We start from the raw sequence: 15,633 nt of genomic DNA, 5'->3' as shown, positions 1-15,633 counted from the left end.
ATTCCATGAAAAATTACTCCAAATCAAATAGAAAATATTTTTTTTCCTAAATTAATTTGCATCTCGTGGTCAAACAATAAATAATGGCTCATTCTCTATTTTGTCTCCCCTCAGCCTCTTTCTAATTATATCCATCATGAAAGCTAATTTCTTCAAACTGCAAATCCTGGAAATATTTTTTCGCATGTCAATCTTACTATGTATTTTCACTTTATCCTTTATAAAAGCCCCATTTATCTTCTAACTAATATACAAAATGTTCCTGTGCTAGGGCACATGTGAAGTGTGCAGCTATGATACAGCAATTACAAATTAAAATAATCATTATATTCCTTCTTCACCCATCCAACTCACTAGCACTAGCAATTTCCAGCCCCCAGACCATCTTCAATTAACCTCTTCTTTGAAAGGCAGGGAGAGTTGATGGCCCTTGCAGCTTGCTCTCAAGGTAAACGAGTCTGAGCTTTTTTACACCATCCTAGAGAGAGGAAGGTGAAAGCAAGTTCTAGAGCAGAAGGCACTAAGCATTCCATTCTCCATTTACTTTGAATGGGAGTTGTGTGTCTAAATATGCCATACAATACTTGGAAATTATCCTGGGACCTGATCCTGCGAACACACATGTGAGTTCAATGTGACTACTCTCACATGTAAAGTTACTCACTTGTGTAAGTATTTGCATGATCAGGGCCATGGTATGAGACTGCTGGCTTGTAAGATATAGTATATACTATGGTATCAAATCAATGGCTACCTTTTTCTTCTGAACTTAAGAGTTTCTTGTTATTAAAAATCAATCCATTATTTAAGGTACTATTCTTAAAAATAAAATAAATTGAGCTGTAGCATGGGAGCCAGATAGTTTGTTTCCCCTTCCTCCTGCTCCCTTGAATTGTAATAGAGGGTATTTTAATCTGTTCTTTTTGAATTTGTCATACGTTTACAAAACCCCAAACAAAGTGAGAACATTCCATTTGGTGACCAATCCTCCATAGTGCTGCTTATCTGTGTATTTACAAGTGTTGATTGTAAGAGAGACAGGGCCAAGGATTTAGCAATTCTCTTTCTGGCCTCATCTAAGAGAACTTGACTTTTTTTTTAATTTTTATTTTTTTTTGTGCTGGCAGATCAATTTATAATGTAATGTAAAATTTTTCCAAGATGCATTCTTCCTTCTCATCTGTTCCATTTAATATTATTTTAGTGGAGAGGTGAATAATTATTATTATTTTTTGGTAACATGGTGGCAGAAGCATTGCCCTTTGAATTAGTCTATAGTGTTTTATAATTGGCAATCTATAGGACCATGTATTTACACTAGTGTAAATCAGGAGTAACTTCATTGAAGGCAGAGGAAGGACACTGATGTGTATGAGAGGAAAATGAGGTCCAGAATATTTTAAAAAATTGTAGTCCTATATGTGTGTGTGTTTGTGTATATATATGTATGTATGTGTCATGCAATAGCTTCTGTGGTATTTGAAAGGATAGTAAGCCCTGAAGAGCCTGTATGTTCACAGAGGATCTTATCAGTTGTTGATGAGGCCCTGTCCAGTCTTACAGACAAGCAGTTTCCTTCGGCACTGGGGCACTAGCCTGCTGTGGAGCCAGCAGAAAGGTGATAAGCCGAGGAGAAGATTTTTTAGGAGTCTTGCCTATCTTTCACACCAAGTGGCCAGAGCACATTTTCCACAGTTGCCACTTACAGATATGCAGGCTGTTTTCGGATAAGGTCAAGAAAGAAATAGGAAAAGGGAGCAAATGGTTTCCAGTTAGCTTCATTTCAGAGTCCCATAGGAATCTAGAGACCTGGGGTTAGACCTAATTTATTTTTTTTATACAAGTCTCTCATGGCTTATAAGTGCAGCCAGACAAGGTAGCTATGGAGTCACTCAGAGAAAGAGACAGATTTCAGACTAGCTATCAGTAATTCACTGTCTGCAACTGCCAGGCAGGAAAAGGCTGAGAATTCTGCTAGTTGATAGGGAAAGCCTGAGCTAGACCAAGTTGCAAAACCTTTCAATCCTGTTACAGGAAATAGGTTTGCAAAATTCACCTTTAGCCAAACGTTTAGTAACTCTTTCACAGGTCAAATACCAAGGCAACGCAGCCACAGAACAGAAATATGTCTCTGCTTTCTTGGAAGGTGGATCCAAATACTGGAAGAGAAAAACCCTATCTCTCGGTGCTGTTTCTGTTACTCTAGCTCTCTAGGGGAATGTGAATGCATTAGGACTGAGTTTAGCATTTGTGCAAGATAACATTCGGAAACTCCATGGGAGGCTTAAGCTGATGTCTGAGGTGGCTATATCTTAGAATCTAATTTTTTATGAGGCATCACCTGACTGTTTGACCCCTAGCCTTTTCTAAAAATGTTTTTTTAATTACATTAAGAAATGAAAATATAATAGTGTCAGAGGAACATATGTAGCACGTAGAAAAGATTTTACAGTAGTTTCATTGAGCTAGAATGGATTGACGACTTAGTCCTTGAACGAGTGTTTCAACAAATAGGTACCACCCTACCACTGTCTCATCCTACAGAACAGGAATGCTTCAAAACCATTTTATTTATTCAGCATCTGCAACACCTAGCTCTCCCACTCAGTTGAAAATGGAAAACATTTATTGTGGGATTTTATAGGTTTCAGAGTAGCAGCCGTGTTAGTCTGTATTCGCAAAAAAGAAAAAGGAGTACTTGTGGCACCTTAAAGACTAACAAATTTATGTGAGCATAAGCCTTCATGAGCTACAGCTCACTGTTAACTCATGCAAGTAGTTAGACATTTACTCCAAGTTGTGGTGGCTGTAAGACCATCTCTGGGTACTTTACAGTGGTTCTCAAACTTATTTGATCTCACCCTCCTTCTTTGTGCCTGAAGTAGTTTAGGGGGGCCCGCCCCCCCCACAAGTACATATACTGATTTAAAAAAATGCAACTTTCACTAAATATTAAAAACAGTAAGGCATTGATTCAAACAGAGCCAACAATCCATTGTAATAAGAGACAAAGCAAAACTGCAATTGTGGTCAATGCTTACAATTAAATGTGCATACTGCGTCGTAGCAAACGGATTAACGTACAGATGGCAATGACTTTGTACGATGCTATGCAAGCTTAACAGAAATCCGTCAAAATGCACAGCGCCATCTGAGGACCTGGTATGTCTGGAGGAATCAGCTTGGCTAGTTATTCATTGCTGTAGGTAAAAAGTGCACAGTACGTTTATTTTTTCCTAAAGCTTCTCACCTATTTCCAAACATACATTACGCACTCCCCGTCCCCACAGCGGGCCCACCCCCTAGTTTGAGAACATCTGCTTTAAAATATATTTGTCTGACACTCCCTAGTGGTGTGGATTATTTAAGTATGCAGCATAACATTTACATATTAACTCTAATTCTGGTTTTCCCTGTGATGCAATATCCCCACAATCCAACAGGTAAGAATGTTTACTTCTACAGTGCAGAGAAGTTCATCACATTAGTCCTGTATGAGGCATTGTCAGATCCTTTAAAGATTAATTTTATTTGCAATTAGTACTTCTCCATATTACAGTTGACTAACCAGCCTTAACCTTGAATAATAGGATGCTATAGCAAAGTGCACATAATTCTGTACAGGCAAATTTAAATCTCTGCTCTCTAAAAATGGGGTTTATCTTAACCAAAAAAAAAAAAACCCAAAGAGAAAAAACCCAAAAACTGACTTCTATAAGTGTAGCTGTGTCATTTTGCTACACAACAAAAAGAGAAACCCATCCATACACCAAAATCTTAGTTCAGGGGAATCACCCATAATTACTAGTGTTTAGGGTCTTTGAAAGATTGATACAAATAACATGTACAGTACTAAGTGAAAAAAAAAAGAGGAGTCCTTGTTTTTTTTGCTGATACAGACTAACACGGCTACCTCTGAAACCTATTACTAAGTGAGTGGCTGAAGCTTTTGAATCAGTTTGTGGGTTCTCAGTTAAAACTAAATCTGAACATGGAGGCTTAAATTTTCAAGATTTTGTGTACTTCAGTTTCTGGTGCCCATCCTTAAACACCTTACAGGGCCATGGCTCTGCAGCACTTCTTGAAAATGAGGCTCCTTTAAGGTGTCTCAAGTTGGGCACTAAAGATACACGGAGATAGTCCATTCCCCTCCCCACCCATGATGGAAGAAATAGGGGCAAGCTTGCTGGGCATGCATCCTCCATGCCCCAACTCTTCCTTCTGCCTTCTCCGTTTTGCCATTTCTTTAGAACTAACAAGGTAGTAAGGGAGTTCCGCTCACTCACCCTCCTTATACATTTCTGCATTACAGTTGCCTGTCTCGCTCTCTTTCTACTGTTCTACAGCACAGTGTTGTCTCTTTGTCACCAGCCTCATTATAGTCACCTGGATAATACCTATGTAAATTAAAACCTTTCAAAGTACATTTCCCAGAGATTTTATGTCACAAAGATGGAGTGTTTTGAATCAATCATTAAAGGGTTCCCATGGCTTTTGCAGCATGTTTCCAGGTATTAAAATAATCTGCTTACTTATTTTTGGTGAGAAAATCCCAAATATGGTATTTTAAATATGAACCAAATCCCTTGTAAACTGTTTGGGGCAGGGACTGTCTTTAAGTTCTGGATCTGTACAGTGCCTAGTACAAGGAATCCTGGTCCAGGACTGCAAGACTGCAAGCTTCCAGTATTACAAGTAATATATAAGAATTTGCCTCAGCAAGGGTTCAGAATTTGGTCCCATATTTATCACAGAATTTGGTCCCAATCTTTACAGTTTCCCTTCCCTCTGCAAGCCTCTAGCCCAAACATTGAATGCATAGAGGGCATATTTTTACTTCCTTTCATTGTAACAGTAAACACCAGAATCTTGCCTAATTCCATATAGCATTATATCCAGGAGATATGGTTCTTCTGTTAACATAGGCAAGCAGCAACCCTTGCAAACAGGCTGCAAGATCTTAACTGACTTCAGTCAAGGCAGTTTGATCCTGTGATGTTCACGACATTTAACAGAGACTTTTTCTGTGCTCATGTTATTTCTTTGCAAAGTGATAATGCTTCTAATTAGTGCTGAGACCTCCTGAAACATTTGATAGGATTTTAGCTGTTCTGAGTGGGGGGTGGGGATTGGAAGGATGTGGGGGTAGGCTTGGCCTGCCAATAGACTCCCTGGGTTACTGTTGGTGGGGGTCCCAGCCTGGATCCCAGACTGGAGTCTGAGCTACTAGGCTCCCAGCAGTAATGAGGCAGGGAGCTGGAATGAAGAGAAGCCATTAGATAAGAAAGGGCAAGAGGGGAATGTTTTGCTGACAGAAAAGAAATATACTTGGGACTAACTTCTAGTGCCAGTGATATTTTAATCTCATTGGCACAGAACAGCTCTTTCAGGCAGGCAGAATTAATTTAGTGTGTTCAGTGTTCTCCCTCCAGTGTACTTCCAGGCGGACTGTAAATGGCACACCCTCTCTGCTGTGTGCAGGCTAGGCAGGACCTTTGTAGAATTCCTATTATGTGACCAAATCACCTAACATGTATATAGAAAAGAAAAAAAGGGGGGGAGGAAGGTCTGATTCTCCTTGGACACCAATTTAATGGCAGTGTAACTAGAACTGCAGTGGAGTTACTCCAGATTTACCCAGGTGTAAGTGAGAAGAGAATCAAGCCCAGAGACTCCAGAATACCTAATCTTAGTGGTGATGGTAATGAGGATCCAGTGAGATTCAGAGGGATCTGAATGAGAATTGCTGCATTTCCCAATTCATGACATGCATTGTTCACTTAGGCTCAATCCTGCCCTCAAATATACAATTCTAATTTCCAATGTGAGCAATGTGGGTTAGGCAGAATGTCCTCCTGGCTAAATTTAGTGCTGATTGATAGTGCATGAGGGTATAAATCAATGCAAGGTATGGCCCTACCAGTGTAAATAGCAGAAGATATTATTCTAGTTCTTCCGCTGAAAGTAAAATTACAAATATTATACTCTTGTGCGGGAAAGAGCAAGTTTGTCATTTCTTTCCATCTCCGAGCATCCAAAATATGACAATTCCACATAAGTAAGAGTTTAGGAGAGGACAAGTAGCTTCAACCCTTGTAGTATCAGTAACGACACGCTGAGCCGCAGACATATACATTGTAACAGGCATAAACCACAGCATCAGCAGCAGCATTTTTCTATACACTAGTATGTTAAAAATCTGTCTGTTAGAGTATCTTGGTTTGTCTACGTTTTCCTGGTACAGTATTCCAGATTGTTTTATCCTAGACTTTGACCTGTGCCCTGGTTTGTCATACATTGGACCTATCACCACCACCAAATAGAAATTTTATCTTAGGAGAGATATATTTTTTTCTGATATATGACATTGATGATTCTAGTACTTCATTTCCTAAGCTTGCTAATGAAATAGCTCAAAATGTGAAAAAGATTAACTTCCTCTGTTTAAAGTTGTACATTTCATATGGGACAGAGGGATGAACTCTTCCGTTTTATCTGTATGGCCACATTGACTTCAGCGGGGTTTCTCAAGAGTTACTGAGGGCAGAATTTAGTGTTTTACCACTGGATCATGTGTCATCAACCTAACCAATTCCCCAATGTATTTAAAAGTTGCAATTTAGCTAGATTGATTGGGATTCCCATTGCTGATGGGCCAGAGAAAGAATCTGGCAATGTTCTATCTGGTTTAATTCCCAGAATGTCAGATCAAGGCAGGGGAAAATGGGGTGTGCATTATTGCTCACAGGGCAAAGGAAGTGTGACTGAAGACACCCTGCCACTGTAAGTCAATATGTTGCACACGTCCACTGAGAGGTTCCACTATGAAGAGGCTCTTAGCATGGTTCAAAACAATTACAAAGATATCTGCCCGGCAGGCAGAACAAAGCAAAGCAGACGAGAAGGCTGCTCTCTCGGTTTATTTATGGTGCTGGACACATTTCTGGAACTGAAATAGAGACTGTGCAGTGGGAAGACATCTCAGTCTTGGAGACCCTAGCTGCCGGTCTTGGGGATGGGTGGGGGGGAGAAACAAGAGGGCTGCAACTTACAATGGATCATATTTTGGGAAATGTATTAAAAACCCAAAATCCTCCCCTCCTCCTATCACTTGTTTATAGTCTTCATTTAGATTCCAGAGAGCTTTTATTTTTCCTTTTGGATTTGTGGGTTTATATTACTCAGAAAGGTTTTGCATTGCATATTCCTTTCCCTGCCCTTCAAGAATATAAAAAGTATTCAGATTTAAAAAAAAAAAAAAAAAGACAGTGGTCATTCTAAGGAAGAGATACTAAACAAGTACACAAATAATATGGAAACTCAAATGGAAACACACAACTTCACAAAATGAAACCAATATAAACAAAGAAAAATTAAATTCACAATCCTGCATATAAACAACAAATATTGCATGTGCTGGATCTGGGTACATGTGCGTGCGCACGCACACATGCATGCATTTTAAAGGGTACATTATTGGCTTAAGAAAGTAAGCTGTAGCTCTTGATAAAGATGCACTGGCTTGCTGAGAAAGTTTTCCATTGGTAGCAGTATAAGCACTGGGGCACTTGTCACTGAAGGCTGTAGTATACAAGTTGCTCAAGAAACCATCACTCAGACTGATGGGGCCTAACCAATGTATGCGTTTGCCTAAACTAACAGCTAATTGGAGGTGGGGAGTGACTCCTCAAGAAGAAGAATTCTCCTCTTCCTGATCTTGATAACTCCTTCTTATTGTGGTTTACAGAAATAGGTCATCAGTCTCCATCAATCTGCCAGCAAGTCTTTTCTCTAACATATTTCAGCATGCCACTTTGCCTTTCACTGTGGGCAGGTGCTACCACAATTGATATTTCTCCTACATGACATCCGACAACTTTACCTCCTTCGTCTGGCTGAGACTTCACAACTTCAAAAAATCAGCAACTTCAAGAGTATTGTTGTTGCACGCTTGGAAGTCAACATTTCTCAAATATCCTTTTTGTTTCATTCCTTGAAATGAGGAGAATAGACATAGGGAATACATGATGGTGTGGGCATCATTGACAAGTAATGCATCCATCTCAAATATGGATCAATAAAGAGACATTTTTCAAGTCTGCTATTTTCCATTGCTAGGGTAGGCTCTGAGAGAATATTGTGTATCTTCACTTCTCAATGTCTAAAGCTCTCATTTCTAACCTTGCAGGAGGACAAGATATTGAACTTTAAAGTCATGACTACAGCTGGTCTGAAAGTGAGATTTTTCCCCCCCTCCATAGAAAAAACTTTGACTTTTCATTTAAGACAAAAAACACCCCCCCACACACACAGAAAACCAACAGTTTCAGCCAAAAAAAAGCTTTTAAAAAAAATCCATTTTTCATCCAAAATTTTTCCAATGAAAACTTTTCCCCCCCCCCCCCCACAAAAGACAGGCACTTTTCATTAAAAAAATATATCTCTCTCATTTTGTCAAAAATCCAATTTTCTGGATGGATGGATAATTTTCAACCAGACCTAATCTTGACATTTACATATAGAAAAGATGTTACTGGCTCAGTACTGAATCTTATCCATTGTGGACCTGATGCAAGAGCAATTTTGAAGGGAAAGCCCAAATTGAGGGGTAAAAGGAAGAAACATTTTTCTGGCAGATTGATTTTTTTTTTAAATGGCAACTGTTCAAGGCTGCTCAGCAGTCTGAATAAGTCCCAGGGGAGATGCATTAGTGGGCAGGTGATGCCACTACTTTGAAATATGACTTTCTAAACAAGAGGACAGCTGCTTGCAAGCAGAATTAAGTGAATGGTAGGGCTGGTCAAATAATGAAAAGTTATTATTTGTGAATAAATTATTGGTCAACTGAGGGAAAAAAGTGTATTAAATGATTCACCAAAAACTACTTCAATATCTCTAGAGTTGGTCAAATATTTTTTGTTCATGAATGAATTATTCAGAAGAAATGACAACATTGAATGGATAAATTACTTGCAATGAGTAATTTGATCAACTCTAGTCAACAGTATATTTATTGGTTTCAGAGTAGCAGCCGTGTTAGTCTGTATTCGCAAAAAGAAAAGGAGTACTTGTGGCACCTTAGAGACTAACAAATTTATTAGAGCATAAGCTTTCGTGAGCTACAGCTCACTTCATCGGATGCATCCGATGAAGTGAGCTGTAGCTCACGAAAGCTTACGCTCTAATAAATTTGTTAGTCTCTAAGGTGCCACAAGTACTCCTTTTCTTTTTTAGTATATTTATTGTCTGAGTATCCTCTGGCATCACAAACCAGCCAACCAAAAACAATTGTTTAATAGAAGTATGACACTGGCTCTCCCTTCGCTATTGCATCAAACATAAGCTGTTTGTATTCACTTTCAAGGTCCTTCATAGACAGTCAGTCCCCACCCTACCTAATTTCTCCCATTCACTATCATGCTATTGATGCTACTACTGCAATACAAAATAATTAACAACAATACAATAAACCCACTTATGAAGAGCATACTAGCAAAGGTTTTAAATGGCTGAAGTTATCTGTATGTTTTTCAAGTGGCATGTCCGTTCCCCACAACAGAAAATGGCTGCCATTTTGGAATCACTCACTCAGCTTGCACTCTTTCAGGGTGTGCGAATTGTATATTCCCAGAATCCAAATGCTTCTCTCTCACTGGGACATAATTGAGTTGGGATTAAATCTTCCACATAGCTTCAAAGTACACATTTCATGGAAAATAACATGGGAGATCAGTAAAAGCACTGCAGGTGTAACAGCAATATCTTGGTACCGGCTATATTTAATATATACTGGATGCTGGCAATTTAAAGTTTACCTTGTTTCCATATGGTATGGCTTGATTCTTTTACATGTTGATTAAATGAAGGAGTTTATTCTGTATGGGTTCTTATGTCACCTTCATCATCACAATATGTGAGCACCATCAGGAGTGCATTAAATGATGCATCTGACATCTGTCATGTGTAGTTTGATCTCTCTCATTCTCTTCTCAAGGGGACCATTGTACATGCGAGTACAGCCCGTCTGCTGCACCCTGGGATCAATACGCAGCACACCTCTAGTGGTATGGTAAGAAGTGAGATGAACAAACATGTAACATATAGGAACTATGTGGCAGTTTTCAAAGCAGCAAACTGAGTGATTTACACATTAGTGGAATGTGTAGCTCTTTAACATTCTCTGAACTTCTGTAACTGGTATTGAACCCCAACTCATAACAGTGTTTTCTTTGTTTCTCCATTTACGTATTTATTCTTAAGTGTATTTTCCCTTCTGTGTGAAGGGAAAAAAATCAAAAAGATCATTAGAAAGACTTGGTACTTCTGTCTTTTTACCCCTTTGGTGATCAGTCAAGAAGCAGGAAGAGGGTTTCTTGTACAGAAGGAAGAAGCAGTGACTTAAATTCAAGATGTTCCAGCCCATGCATGCTGCTCTCATTAATTTTTTTCCCTTAAAAGAAGATAGGATGGGTTAATTTCCCAGTTCTTCACAATTTATCTGTGCTGAGTTGGAAGAGTGTTGAGTGGGAAAGGGTTTCATTGTCCACTAGGGCCTTATGGCTCTTCAACACCCACCACTTCTGCCTCATGTCAAAGAAAAGCAAATAGGTTTATTAAATAGCTGTCAGGCCGAATGAGGCTGTACAGAGAACAAACAGAAGGGAAATTGGATTAGAGGCAGAGTACATGCCACACTAAACAAGGGTACAGATTTACAGCTTTTACTGTACAGTCGGACAAAGAACTTTCAAGGTGGATGCAAGAGTTTTGGGGAGGGGAGAGCACACTGAATGGTGTATCATTTCTAGGATTAAAGGTCATATTCATCACTAGTCACAAGACTCTCTTCAAAGTTCCTAGAGAAATGACTTTGGCAGCTTTGCTTAGTTTCCTAGTAGACCATTCTCTGCATGTCCCCATTTCAGTTTGCAAGTGGGAAGGTAACATTTTCTGGCTTCTACAATGCTAACAAGGAAATCACCATTTGAGAAAAATGTTGTTAGGTACTTTGTTTAAAAAAAATAAATAAATCCCATTTTTGGTCCTAACATGACAACACTGGATTTGCTTGACCCCAATCCTTAGGGTTTTTTCCACTCTAGTCAAACTGGAAACGTATATCCCTGCCTCCAGTCACTTACCTAATAAACACAGTGTCATTGGAATCAAATGAATAAATATAAATGTCCACATCTTTCTTTTATGCCACATGAATTCAAAATTCAGTAGGATTGCATGCGTGCAAAACAGCACAATTTACCCTACATGAAGCCAATGACAGGGAACCATGCACGTTGGAGGAAATAGCATGGTCTGCTTAAGGGCTGAGCAGAATTCCCTTTCATGTGAGAACCTCTGCTCCCTCCGTACTCCCCCAAGAGTGCAAGGAACCCTTAACTTAGCATCCCCTGTGCACTGGCCAGCAGAGTTATCTGGCCATACAGGGGGAATAAACCACACCCCTCAAAGGGCTGTAGCAGTGGGCATGCAGCCTCGAGGTTGGAGGAGGCACAGTGCCCCCTAGAGCTCACCCTGGGGCAAGGTGGCTTCACACCAATGTTACTGAGCCATGCCTGAATGATAAAATCTCATCCAGACTAGACACCACAGTGTAGAAGAATTAACTTCAGAGCTACAAAGCTCTAGTTTTCCTTGATGAGGCATCAGCTCACAAACAAGCTCTGACAGGTTGAACTCTTTTTAAAAAATATGCTAGCTATCCTCAGACATCCCAACCAAATTCTCTCAGCTCAGTGAAAAGTGCCAACATATTTTCAATCATTTTCAGCTGGAAGAAAAAAATGTACTTTACCAGAGGGGCTACAATTGTATCATAATGCATTGAGCAATACACTAGAGGATGGCCAGAGAGGTGACGTGGCTGGAAAGCATCAGACTTCTGTTAGTTGTTGATCTTGTGCAATAACTGAAAACGACTACCACCCCTGTTGCTACAGCAGCCTCAATTTTTCTTCCACTGATCAAAAAGCATCATTGCAGAACACTACTTTGAAATGGAGGCATGAGGCCTTGTTTCTTTACCTCTCCATCTTCTCCTGGGCTTGTACTCACATCTCGTTCTTGTTCTCTGTCTCTCGCTCTTTTCCAGACCTTTTATTTCTGTCTTGCTGAGGCCAGAACCAGATTAAGAAAACCTAGGTCCCTAGGCACATCACCCCAGGAGGCACTGTGGCCGAGTCCCTGCTTGTGGTGTTAGCCTTAGCAGCTCGCACACAAGAGCCACCTGGGGGGTAGGTGGACTGCTCATCACCTCATCTTTGTGCAAGCTGAGCCACCATTCCATGGCTTCAGACAAATTGGGCTCCATCCCAGAGGAGTGACTGAGACATGACCAATCCAAGCAGATGACACACCATGCTAAGGTGAGAGCAACTAGCATCCTCCCCTCCACCCCCAACACACACACACACACACACACACACACACACACACACACACACACACACGCAGAGTCCTCTGTTGAGATGGTGTCAGTAGGGAATCTCCAAAGCAGTGGGTTTTCAGCGTTAGTGTCTCATTGAGATAAATGGGGTAGTTCACACCTCCAGGAGCTCTTGTTTCAGGCTTCTGCAGACTCAGGCAGATATCACTTCTTTGGTTACAGTTGGATCAAGTTGTCAAGCTTTTGTTGGCAATGGTGAGAACTGGAAAAACATTTTTAAAATGAAAGCTGAGATTCTGATGTCCCCACATGACTCCAGGAGCCTATCCTAAGTGATTAGGATAGATTGAAACAGGAGAAGGAGCTCTTGTGTCACCAAACAAGGAGTAGGGTGTGCTACTTACCCAAATCCAGATGCACTTTCTTTCTGCTTTTAGCAGGGGAAGAGTGATGGGAGTACTGCCCCTGGGTTCCTCCTTAGTTTAACTAGTTCAGCTCAGCAGAAGGTTATTTTCTCCTCACATTCAGCCCCTTTAATCTGTTCTCAATCCAGGGCTTCAAGTCAAGCCTGGTGCTACCAGGGGGGCACAGGAGACGTTCGCACCTGCCTCCCGAAATAATCTTCAGGCACGGACCCCCAATTATTTTCAGAAAGGCCAAAATATATACAAAGTTATCCAATGTTAAGTCATGGAACAGCAGCAGATTAGAGTCTTCATCCTTTCTATAAATCACAGCAAAATATTGACACACTAGCCACATTTTTTTTTACACTCTTAATAGCCAAGATTTTCCAGGGGTCCAACTGGCCCCTTGACTCCAGGAAGTTTGTTTTGTAAATAGTGATATCCAGGGCCCCCAAAATACCCCCTTCACCCTCCCCAGTAATGGGACCCTAGAACCAGCCCTGCTTGCAGTTCTCTCCAAGAAGCATCAGATCTGTCATTGCATTACTTCATAACAAAATGGTAGAGCTGGACAGCATCGATAAATATATGTGTAATGCCATTGCTTCATTTGATGGGGCAAATGAAGTGCATTTTAAATACAAGATGGCCGGTTCAGAGAGGATACCAGTAGGAAATGGACTGCATTTGCTTCTCAGGCAGCATTATATGATTGCATCAGCCTTCTTGTAGGTTTGCGCTAACTCAGCAGTCTGATGTGATGCGTCCCAACTAAGAGATGCAGGACTTGCCAAACCCAAGAGTTAAAGTTCATAGATTTTTAAGGCCAGTAGGGACTCTTATGATCATCTAGTCTTACTTCCTGCATCATACAGACAAAAAGTATTAGAAAATGTACCACAGTAAACCCGAAGCTGAAAGGGTCACAAAGCATCATCGCCTCTGCGTAGTGCCTCACTTGTACATTCCTGCACAGTTAGAGGGACCAACCTGACCTGACAAAGCAGGGAACTTACAGGAGGATATCCCAGGATACAATGCTGCACTCTCTTTTTGCCAATCACAAAGCCATGTCCGCACCCCACCCCTTACTGGTACCACACACTTCCTCAGATTCATCTCAGAGCTTTTTGGTGGGTGTGGGCGCCCGGTCTGTGACTTGAGGTAACACAATCCATTTTTAAAACATTTCTCCTCCCCCAGCTACTAATTTAACCTCATCCCCTCATCTTTTCACAACAACTGGCTAGTCAACATGCTGTATCCCCACAATACCACTCTCTAAGCACCTGGAGTCATGCTGTTATCGTGGCATACATTAAACGGCTTCCTATTTTTGTTCAATGGCCACATCACAATTGCCATAGCACAACTATGCAGCATGCTAATGCAGGTTAATTCAATGTTTGGGCATGCATCGACCTGTACATTTGCATGATCTTTGTTTACAGTATTTTACTGAGTTACTGCAATCCACATTTTCATTATTTGGAGTTGAATGGTATTGGAACCTTCACTAGTTTACTCACATCTGTAGTTTGCCTGTTCTTCTGGCAAGCGTATGGGAGGGTGCTATACATAGTGCATGTTCCCTAGCAAGCTGACAGGTTCTAGTTTTACATTCTGATTTGTACCTGGAAAGAGGCGGGGAAGGGGTAGAATGGGGGCAGGGAGGGGGCAAAGCAGGGGCAGGGTCGCTCACTGCTGCCAGCGCTAGGCCCCCCACTAATCCCCCCAGGCCGCTCTGGACCCAGAGCTGTCCCATCCATGCTTTGGGGGGCCCTGTGCTTTAGGGGGATGTGGAGTCCAGGATGGCCTGGAGGGTTAGCGGGGGGCCTGGCACTGGAAGCAGCGAGCTACCAGATCCAGTCCGCCCCTGCTCCGCCCCCTCCCTGTCCCCATTCCACCCCTTCCCCAAGCCGTCCCCCTCCCCCACACCTCTTTCTGGCTTGTGCCCCCTCCTCCGAACGAGCTGGGGGGGGGGGTGGAGCGGAGCGGGACAGGTTGGGGCCGGGTCGCTCGCTGCTGCTGCTGGTGCCAGGCCTCCCACTAACTCCTTAGGCCGCATTGGCTCCCACATCCCCCCAAAGCACTGGGCCCCCACAGCACGGTAAGCCTAAACATTGGTGGAGCCAGGCCCACGTTCCTAAATATTGGTGAAGCACGGGCATCACAGGCCCATATAACTCGCCGTCTATGCTAATGGTGTGTCTACATTGCAATTAGACAGTTTAATGGCAGTGTAGACTTTGGTGCTCAAGCTGACACAAAGCTCAGGGACTCTCCTACCTCCCTGGGTCATAGAGCCTGGGCTCCAGCTTGAGCTGGAACGTCTACACTGCAATTAAACAGCCCCTTAGACCAAGCCACACGAGCCCGAGTCAGCTGGCACAGGCCAGCTGCAGGTGTCTAACTGAAGTGTAGACACCCTTAGTTTCCCTGTCAATCGATCTAATCTGTGCTTCAGATAGTAGAATTTTCAGAAATTCTTAGCCCACAAACTCCCAAATTCTAATATCGATTCTGGTTATGACTCACTTTCTGGCTTTGGGGAAATTGCTTAACTTATCACCCTTAATAATAACTACATGACAGGGGTAATGTCAGGTTTAATTAACATGTGTAAGGAGCTTTGCAGAGGAAAGACACAATATACACATAGATAAAAATGCTTACTATCTTCCATGTATTTCCCTAACATTTTTAAAGATGTTTTTACCCAAATATTACTTTTGAACCTCTCCTGTAAGTCATGGTACTTTATAAAATTTTGTGACTTCATAAGATATGGGTCCTATCTTCCCTTGTTCCATGTACTGGAGA

Source organism: Dermochelys coriacea, chromosome 2 (assembly GCF_009764565.3).
Source record: "Dermochelys coriacea isolate rDerCor1 chromosome 2, rDerCor1.pri.v4, whole genome shotgun sequence".
In the NCBI taxonomy this organism is placed as follows: Eukaryota; Metazoa; Chordata; order Testudines; family Dermochelyidae; genus Dermochelys; species Dermochelys coriacea.
The sequence above is the reverse complement of the archived record's forward strand: the minus strand, read 5'-3'. Positions refer to the sequence as shown.